The sequence below is a fragment of the Microtus pennsylvanicus genome, chromosome 19 (assembly GCF_037038515.1).
Source record: "Microtus pennsylvanicus isolate mMicPen1 chromosome 19, mMicPen1.hap1, whole genome shotgun sequence".
Classification (NCBI taxonomy): domain Eukaryota; kingdom Metazoa; phylum Chordata; class Mammalia; order Rodentia; family Cricetidae; genus Microtus; species Microtus pennsylvanicus.
In genome coordinates this window covers 7,397,225-7,406,498 of record NC_134597.1, presented here as the reverse complement: position 1 = coordinate 7,406,498, position 9,274 = coordinate 7,397,225, and the positions used below count along the sequence as shown (strand labels likewise).

General features: G+C 42.6%; 1 pseudogene; it reads right to left on the bottom strand.

The window, feature by feature from the left end:
* Positions 1-6,868: 6,868 nt before the first annotated feature.
* LOC142838497 (ankyrin repeat and LEM domain-containing protein 2 pseudogene) lies at positions 6,869-8,929 on the bottom strand (annotated as a pseudogene).
* Between the last annotated feature and the right edge of the window lie 345 nt (positions 8,930-9,274).

Sequence of the window (9,274 nt, the reverse complement as noted above, 5' to 3'; positions counted from 1 at the left end):
CTGAGATTTATGAAGTAGGGTTAAGCACATGATTAATATGGCTGCTCTGCGAAGACCTTTTAAAGCAAGAAGAGTTTGAAGAATGTTTCAGTGCTATAGTTGAGAGATGATGGGTCTTTGGACTAGAAAAGAGAAAATGGAGCATGAGAAAAGTAAAGTGAATAAAGACATATTTAAGGTATAAAATTGAAAAAGATCCTGGTGATTGATAGACTAGTATGATAAAGGCATGAGTTATTGATGATATCTGCCAGGTTTTGCAGGAGAAGCATAAAGAAAGGTGGTATCATTCACTAAGAAGCAGAACTTAAAAAGATGATGCTTGTCACAAACCAGGACAAGGTTTGGGCATAGTCCAATTCCATAGCATTATATGGAATGTTTGCCACACCTATAGTACAATGTCAAGGTGGCAATTGGGAACTATAAGTTAAAATGATAGATTTTGAACTATAGATACCTGATACCCATGTTCTTGTATTACTATGTATTGAAAAAAGAGAATGTTTAATTTTTTCTTCTTTAAAATTAATTCTCTCATACAATACATTCCAACTACATGATCTCCTCCTTCCACTTCTCCAGGTTCAGCCCACCTTCCCTCTCCCCAAGACCCCTTCCTCCATTCTTTTCCTTCAGGAAAGAGCAGATCTCCCAGGGGGTACCAACCAAGCACGACATAACAACACTAAATAAGACTAGTCACAAACCTTCATATAAAGGCTAAATGAGGCAACTTAGTAGAAAGAAAGGGGTCATAAGAGCAGGTAAAAGAGTCAAAGATGCTCCATAACCCAAGCTAAATAACTACAACACATTTGAGGAGAACCTAACACCGGCTAATGCAGGCTAGGTGGTTGTCAATTCAGTCTCTGTGAGCCCCTGTGAATCCTGCTTACTTGATTAGGCAGGCAATGTTCTCCTGATGTTCTTGACCCTCTGATCCCTAAAGTTCTTCTTCCTTCTCTTTAGAGGGGCTCTCTGTGTTCTGCCTAATGTTTGGTTGTAGGTCTCTTCATTTCTTCTCATCATTTGTTAGAGGAAGCTTCTCAGATGATATTTGGGTAGGCACCAATCTTTGACTAAAGCAGAATATCATTAGGAATCATTCCATTGACATTTTTTTGCCAGTCATGTTTAGTTCTTTCCTAGGACTCTGGGGTATCCAGTCTTTGGATCCTGGCCTTCTGGGCAGTGTCAGGGGCAAGCTCTCTTTCATGGCATTGGGCTCACGCTGGACCAGTCATTTGTTGGTTCCTTTCATGAGTTTGGTGCCATCTTTACCCCAGCACAGCTTGCAAGCAGGACAATTGTAGGTTAAAAGTTTTGTGGCTGGGTTGGTGTCATATTGCCATCACTGGAAGTCTTGCCTGGTTTCAGAAGATGGCCAATTCCAGCTCCATGTCCCACATTACTAGAAGTCTTTTCTAGGGTCACCCTCTCAGATTCCAGGGAATTTCCATTGCTCTGTGTTTCTACCTCACCTCTGAAATGCACCCAGTTCCAGTCATCTCTCTCGGTACTTTCTCCCCACATCTTTCCAACTCAACCTAATTCCTCCTGTTCCCATGCCCACCTGTATCTATCCATTCATGGAAGCTATTATTTTTCTTTTCCCTGGGAAATTCTTTCATACCCCCCCACAATACACCCAGCCTTCCTGGTTATTGAGCTTCTCTGAGTCTATGGATTGTAGGATGATTATCCTTTCCTTACAGCTAACATCCACATAAAAGTGAGTAAGTACCATGTTTGTCTTTTTGGTCCTGGAATACCTCAATCAAGATGATTTTTTTCTACTTATATCCATTTGCTTGCAAATTACATGATGTCATTTTTTAATAGCTGAGTAATACTCCACTGTGTAATATACCACATTTCCTTTATTCATTCTTTATTGGGAAACATCTAGGTTGTTTCCAGATTTTGGCTATTATGAACAAAGTTTCTATGAACTGTTCTTGTGATATGATTGAGCAGCCTGTCGTCTTATGGCCAAGAGTGTTATAACTGAGTCTTAAAGTATACTGATTTCCAATTTTCTGAGAATCTCCCATATTCATTTCTAAAGTGATTGTGCAAGTTTGCACTCCCAATGCAATGTAGTAGAGTTGTGGGAACTCATTTCTATTTAAACAATGATATTGGGTACTATGGGTATGGTCAGTTCTGGATATATGAATTGACAAGAACTGAGGAGCGTGTAAGCAAGAGTGAGTGTTACAGCTCTGGATTTGCAAAGGTATCCTGACTTATCTGGGAGCCAGCCTATACCTAGAGCTGCAGAAGGACAATTCTGGAGGGTAGAGTCACAAGAGGACATCTCTGGAGTCCGGGGCCACAATAGGACAGCAAGCTATCCTGACTTGACGAGATATACCTGAAGCTGGGGCACAGTGAACAATGGTCTCCCCACTGTATATAGCAACACTGCTCCTCTCCTAGAGACAACCTCTACAGCTGAGCTCTGCTCTGTTCCCTAATGGAACCTCCTAACAGAGGTATCTCCTTCTACGTATACCAAGATGTTATATCTTATGCTACAATCTGCTAAAGGGGAAGCACCTGCAGAAATGTGGCAATCTCTTCTGGCTCTTGTGAAAAGTTGCTACTTTTTTCTGTTCAGCCTTATCAGCCCCCTTAAGAGCCTGAGCAAGATTTTTTTTTTTTTTCTGCTCAGTCCCTTGAGGCATGTCTTAGCAAGGTTCTTCTGATCTTCACCCAAGACTCTTTTGAGAAAGAGATTTATTTGGGAAGGAATTCAGGAGAGTGGCTGCTTCTGCCAGGGTGGGAAAGGACAAAAGCCCCAACTGAACTGGCTAGGGGGACTTATTTAGGGCTTCAAGGGGTGGAGTTTTCCCAGGGAGATTATTTTATGTTCAGTGATTGGATAGCTTTCCTGCTCAGGGATTGGTTAGTTTAGGTGTAGCTGGTCAGGAGCAAAGTAGGCTCTAATTTCAGGATCAACTGTTTCTTTCACTGTCCCCCCCCCCCCCTTTTTAGCTCTAATTTTAGAATCAGTGTTAGGAATATTTCCTAACAGAGCCTCTCTGCTGGTGCAAGGAACTCCAATCAAACCAATTTAGATCGAATCAAAAATATCCACATTTAATGAATGCTGCACTTTCGGGTGGCTGGGAGCATTGGGGGGGGGAGTGGCGCAGAGGGAGAGCACATGCAATACCTAAAACTACAAGTTCCTTTTTTCTGGTGTGAACCTAAATACCCTATGGGAGTGGTTCTGACCATCCCCACGCTTGGCAGGCTGGGGGTTGGAGTACCAGTGCTTGGCAGGCTAGGAATTGGAGTCTAAGCACTTGGCAGGCTAGGAATTAGAGTCAAGACCAGGTCAATTCCCAGGCCAGGGGTTGGGGTGACACTTCCAACTCAATATTACAGTTCAGACTCTTTGGATATAGGGCTGTTAGAGGGTTAGGGTCTCACTTTTGACCAAACATCCCAGAGTCCTTGGATATAGGAGTATCAGCTCAAGTCTGGCTACTTCCTGCAGGCATGGGGCAACGTGGGGGAGTGGAGAGCTGGGCGTTGGTGCACACACAGTCAGTGAGAGGTGTGGCTGGAGCAGCATTCGGCTTGCTGCCATCCTGGAGTCCTCAGGCAGTTGCTTTGTGAGGGATGTGAGAAGGCAGGTGGCTGGGAGAAAAAGATAATGTTATTATTGGCTCTATGAAATGGAGCTAGCAATGGGATGGGACACAATAGCAGATAAAACCAGATTTTACTTGGCAGATATTTTTGATCCTGAAGAGTTGGTATCAATGGTGAAGTCCCAAGAGCTGGTGCACGTCTTTGGCATTGTCTAGGGAGCGCTTTGTGGGTTGGTCTTGGCCCAGGAAGCAGGAATGACCTGTAAAATATGCTTGAAGCTAGCTGGGGTTAGAAAAAGGCTCTGGAGACTCTTAGTTTTTTTTTTCCAGACCTAATTTTTGATATAGCAGTAGAACTTTTCCAGGAACTTGTAAGAGAACTGGAACAGATTTACATCTTGGTGTTATAGCAAAAGGCTATTGCTTTAGGTTAAAATTTTTGAACATTTTAGCTGAACCTTTGAAGATACACCTGAAACCTGTTAATTCTGGACTATGAAGCCTTCTAAAGAGGCATGCCTGTCTGTATTTTAGCAGGAAACCTTACTAAATGTCATGGATAAAATAATAAGTTAAAAGTACCTTAAATTGTCAAATGCCATTAGACAGATCTGTGAGAGATAAGGGAACAAAAATGAGAGAGCTTTTTAGCTATGCGGGCAATCCCAAATCTTCTCCTTGGCCCTTGGAGAATGCCAGTCTTAGAAACGGTGCTTGCTGTTCGCTTCTGAGTATGAGAGGCCCAAAGATTTTTCCTGTGGGGGGAAGATTTTAGTCTACCTAGCTTGGCAGGTTGAGATCGATCCACGAAAGGTGTTCAGGAAGCTGAAGAGGTGAAAGGGTGCTTTTGCTGTGTGGGTTGCTCTGCCAAACTCAAAGACAAGGCCTGGAGGTGGAAGGTCTTCTGTCTTCTTGGAAAAGCTAAAGGGTGCTCTGGAAGCTTGTGTGTCTGTGTTAGAGGCACTTTTTGTTAAATGCCATACCCTAAGATCTGTAAAGGCACTTGAGAACCTGTTATTTAAACTGGGCAATTAAGCCAAAATTAGGCTTGTATTTTATCTGATAAGTTATAGTTACCTATGCTAGTAAATGTAAAAAAGATTAAAAGGAATATTTTAATAAGTCAAAGAATCTTAAAATGAGCACGCATGCACATAGAAACATTTATAAAGTTATGCAGACATACTGTGGCCATATTATTTTAACAGACAGACAAATAAAGCACTTTTGGAAACCTATGTAGCCAGGCGGCAAAAGCCAGAAACACATAGAGGTGGTTCTATTAAGGACCAGAGTAGCAGACACTGCAAGAGGGAACAGAAACATAAGGACGAAATATCCATACAGTTTTAAAGTGGAATGGCAGGGGAAAAATGGATCCCTTGTAGAGAGTCAAACAGCTAGAGGTGGGAGGGGTCTAGAGTGATCCCAGCATAAGTTGCAGAAGCTAAGGAGAGTAGAAGGACCCAGGACAGGGGTAATTTTTTAAAAATACTTATTTATTATGTATACTATATTCTGTCTGTGTGTATGTCTGCAGGCCAGAAGAGGGCACCAGACCTCATTACAGATGGTTGTGAGTCACCATGTGGTTTCTGGGAATTGAACTCAGGACCTTTGGAAGAGCAGGCAGTGAGTGCTCTTGACCACTGAGCCATCCCTAAAATCCCAGAGTGAGAGAAACAGTAAACAACTGGGAGGGGAGGAAGGAGACCAGAGTGATCCAGGTATAGGCGACAGGGGCTGGTGAATCATCCTGGTGATTTCCTCCATTGTCCTCAGCTGGTGGAAAGGGAAATCTAAACGATTTCCAAATCTGGATCAGGACAGGAGCTGGCCATGGCTCTGGGCATGGAATTGAAGCCATGTGGCAAAGCATGGGCTATGAATCAGCAGAAGAGAGGTGGAGGGGGAGACAGACAAACTATGGGCTACCAATCAGCAGAGAAGAAGGGGGCTCGGGTACATGCATCTGGAAATTTCAGGTTATGGATTCTTAGCCCCAATTTAAAAGGATTTTTTTGCAAAAGGCCACTTAAGGGCATTTGAGTAATCTACTTGGAATTGTAAGGACCCGTTTTAAAAGTCTATGCCCAATGGAACTTAAATCTGTTGTGGTACATCCACTGAACAGAGCCCTTGGGTCAAAAGGGGCTGTGTGAGAAATGAATGGGGAACATCTACCCACACCCAAGTCACATCTCAGCAAAAGTCTGGCTTCTGCTGTGTGGTTCAGGCTCCCAGTGTGGTCCACTGCTTCAACGAAAGCCTGAAAAGCAAAATGGGTCACCTCTGGGAACGTACCGGCATAGAGAAAAAGAAGGGAAACTCAGAAGCTGAGTCTGGGGAAGAACTTGGAGGATGCGTCTTTTCCAGCACAGCGGCACTGTGCCTATACGAAAAAACCAGACCCATCTTGGGTAGAACCTCCATGATGTTAGGAATATTTCCTAACCAAACCTCTCTGTTGGCACAAAGAACTCTAATCAAACCAGATTAGGCCAAATCAAAAATACCCATGTTTAATGAATGCCACACTCTCAGGTGGCTGGAAGCATGGCGGGGGGTTGTGTGGTAAAGACAAAAAAAGAGCACACACAAAATCCAAAACCATGTGTTCCTTTTGTTGGCGTGAGTCTAAATACTTTGTGGGAGGGGTCAGTGCTTGGCAGGCTGGCAGATGGAGTTCAAGTGCTTGGCAGTCTGGGAATTGGCATCTAGACCAAGGCAATTCCCAGGCCAGGGGCTGGGGTGACACTTCCAACTCAATATTATAGTTAGGGCATATTTCTTTCACCGATTCTGGTTCTATGTGTAAAGTGTGCTTCTTTGGCACTGGTTTCAGAGTTAGGGTGTGTGTCTTAGATTCTGGGTTCAGGGCTAAAACTGTATCTTTCACTGGTTTAGGCTTAAGATCCAGGGTGTGTTTCTTCTACTGGCTCTGGTTCTGGATCAGAGTGCTAGATTTTGTGCTCAGGGATTGGTTGATTTCTTTGGCTGGCCTTTTATTACCCTACAGACATGGGTCACATATTCTTTTGTACGTGGAAGATTTCCTGACATCCTGGCTCAGTGATCTGGTCTGAATCTTTTTCCATCCTTCCCTGGTGGATGAAGAAGCAGAAGCACCACTTCATTCTGTATTCATGAGTGTGTTATTTCCATTTTATCCCTTAATAAAGAGACTTCCTTGAGTTCTTGCTTTATCTAGCACCCAACTTGGGTCATGAACCCAGGGCCCTGGGATTAAGAGTCTCATTCTATACCAACTGAGCTAGCCAGGCCAAGAAGTGACTCCCATGTGCTGAACTGTAATGCCTCATGCTATGAAGACCAGGGGAGGAGATGGTGTGGCCAGACTTCCTGGGGCTGCTACCAGCTGAACTTATTGACCTGAGGTGCAGCTATCAGAGCAACCAAGACCCAGCCGCTCGGCTGTGAACTTCCCTTTCAGTGCAGGACTTGGCCAATTTTGTCTGAGGGAAGGTAGCACAGGATGTAGTTTTTCCATCTGTGGATAGTTAGGTACAGACTAGGGTTAATATTAGCATAAACAAGAGCTTTTAAATCATCCTGATCTAGTTTTGATGATTCCTCTACAGAAAGAAAAAGCCTCTTGGTGGAATCTCGCATGGCAGAGGAGAACACAGGTTCCAGAACAGCCTAAACCCCCACCTGGGGGCAGTTGAGATCCAACGACATTTCAACTATTGCCTGTGACACTTCACTTTTTGTCTTGACTTGGTTATTTTCAAATCTATTCCATAAGAAGGTATCAGTGAGTAAATCCCTACTACATCCTTTCTTGAAGCCAGTATTTTTTAAAATATTTATTTATTTATTATGTGAACAATATTCTATCTGCATGTATACCTGAAGGCCAGAAGAGGGAACCAGATCTCATTACAGATGGTTGTGAGCCACCATGTGGTTGCTGGGAATTGAACTCAGGACCTTTGGAAGAACAGGCAATGCTCTTAACCGCTGAGCAATCTCTCTAGCCCCCAGTATCTTATTTTTATTTGATGTCTCAAGAAGGCTTCTTCTAGACTCTGCTATATCAGTTTATCAAACTTTAAAGTCAAAATAGAAACAGAAAGTGGAAGGGCCTCTTCCCCACTGTGGTCTCTAGTCCCCTTCTACCTGTTGTCCTGTGGTTTAGAGGATGACAATGCCCACTTCTGTTATGAGAGCAAGTCCATCTGAGGCTTCTACAGGGTCCACCTATCCCAAGAAGGGGATTCACATTCAAAGTTTTGGAATTTATTGGTTGTGGGCTGACTCTGACTTTGAGCTCTACTTTGCTGATTTTTAATTTCATCTCCATCTAAAAATGTTTTCACGGAGATAGCATTGCTGTACTTTTTCCCACTACCCCAAATGGAGGCTCTGTCCTCAAGGCGGGCTTTTCTCCTATTTCTTGATGAGCCATTTTGATAATTACCTTCTGGGTAAGGTATTCTTCTAGTCTTTGAGAGCCTTTTTGGGAAGACAGATCAACAAAACATCCCAGAAATTCTCAGTATTCTATGCAGGGATACCCCAGCTCATGATCTAGCTCCTTTCCCACTCTCTCAATGTTTTGTTCTTGGTCAGATTTTGTGATATTGTGGAAGAAGCCTGCTTTTTTTTTAATGAGAAGTTTTCCAGAGCTTTTGGAAATCTTCTTCCTTAGATGGACTCAGAGGCCCCACGAAAGCTCCCAGTGTGATCACAGGATCTTTGGGGCTATTTCTAAATTGTTCAGCATTAGAGGCTTCAGCTTTCTTCTCTAAGAACCACAGCTCTCCAATGACAGGAGAAAAAGTGTCTTCTGCTCTCAGAAGTTGCCCATAGTAGTGATACATTAAGTATTCGCTAATCCTTTCTTTCGGTTCTGCGGATTTGTTTTTGCTTCTTTCACAAATTACATCTTCAGGTGTTCTACCGTATTTATTCTTTGGATTTTTCTCAATCAAAAAGTGTGAAGAAAGCACAATGACGACATCCACATTCCCAAAGATACAAGGAAAATGCTAGGGTGTATCACATCCCACTCTTTCACATAAACTCAGGGTTCTCCAGAGTCTCTGGTGTCATTTAGCACTCAGAAGCTTGATTCTTTTTGTCAGCAACATGCATGAATTTGTACCTACAACCCTCTTGTACAATGTTTGAATTGTCTTCAGATACAATGAGATGCTGGGGATTATTCAAGATAAGATCTGAAAAGGTATGTTCTTCCCCTTTCTCAATAGCTTTCCAAAATGTGGCAGTGAGGTCCTGTGTACAGGGTTTTTATAACTTTTTGCTCATTCTTTAGTTTTCTCTTGGCTCTGCATCCTTTGCAGGATGAGCTGTCACTTGTGATTTTGATCTTAGCCATTTTGACAGATATAAGATGAAATCCCTATGCACTTTTGATTTAGATTTCCCTTATGGCCAAAGATGTTAAACATTTCTTTCAGTGTTTCTCAGTCATTTAACATTCCTCTGTTAAAAATTTCTGTTTAGATATGTACCCTACTTTTATATGAATTATTTGGTTCAGTTATATGTATTTCCTTGACCTCATTATATATTTTGAATATTAGCCCTCTTTCAGATGTGGAGTTGGTGAAAATCTTTTCTCTTTTTGTAGGTTTATATTATTTCCTTTTGATGGTGTCTTTTGCCTTACAGAACCC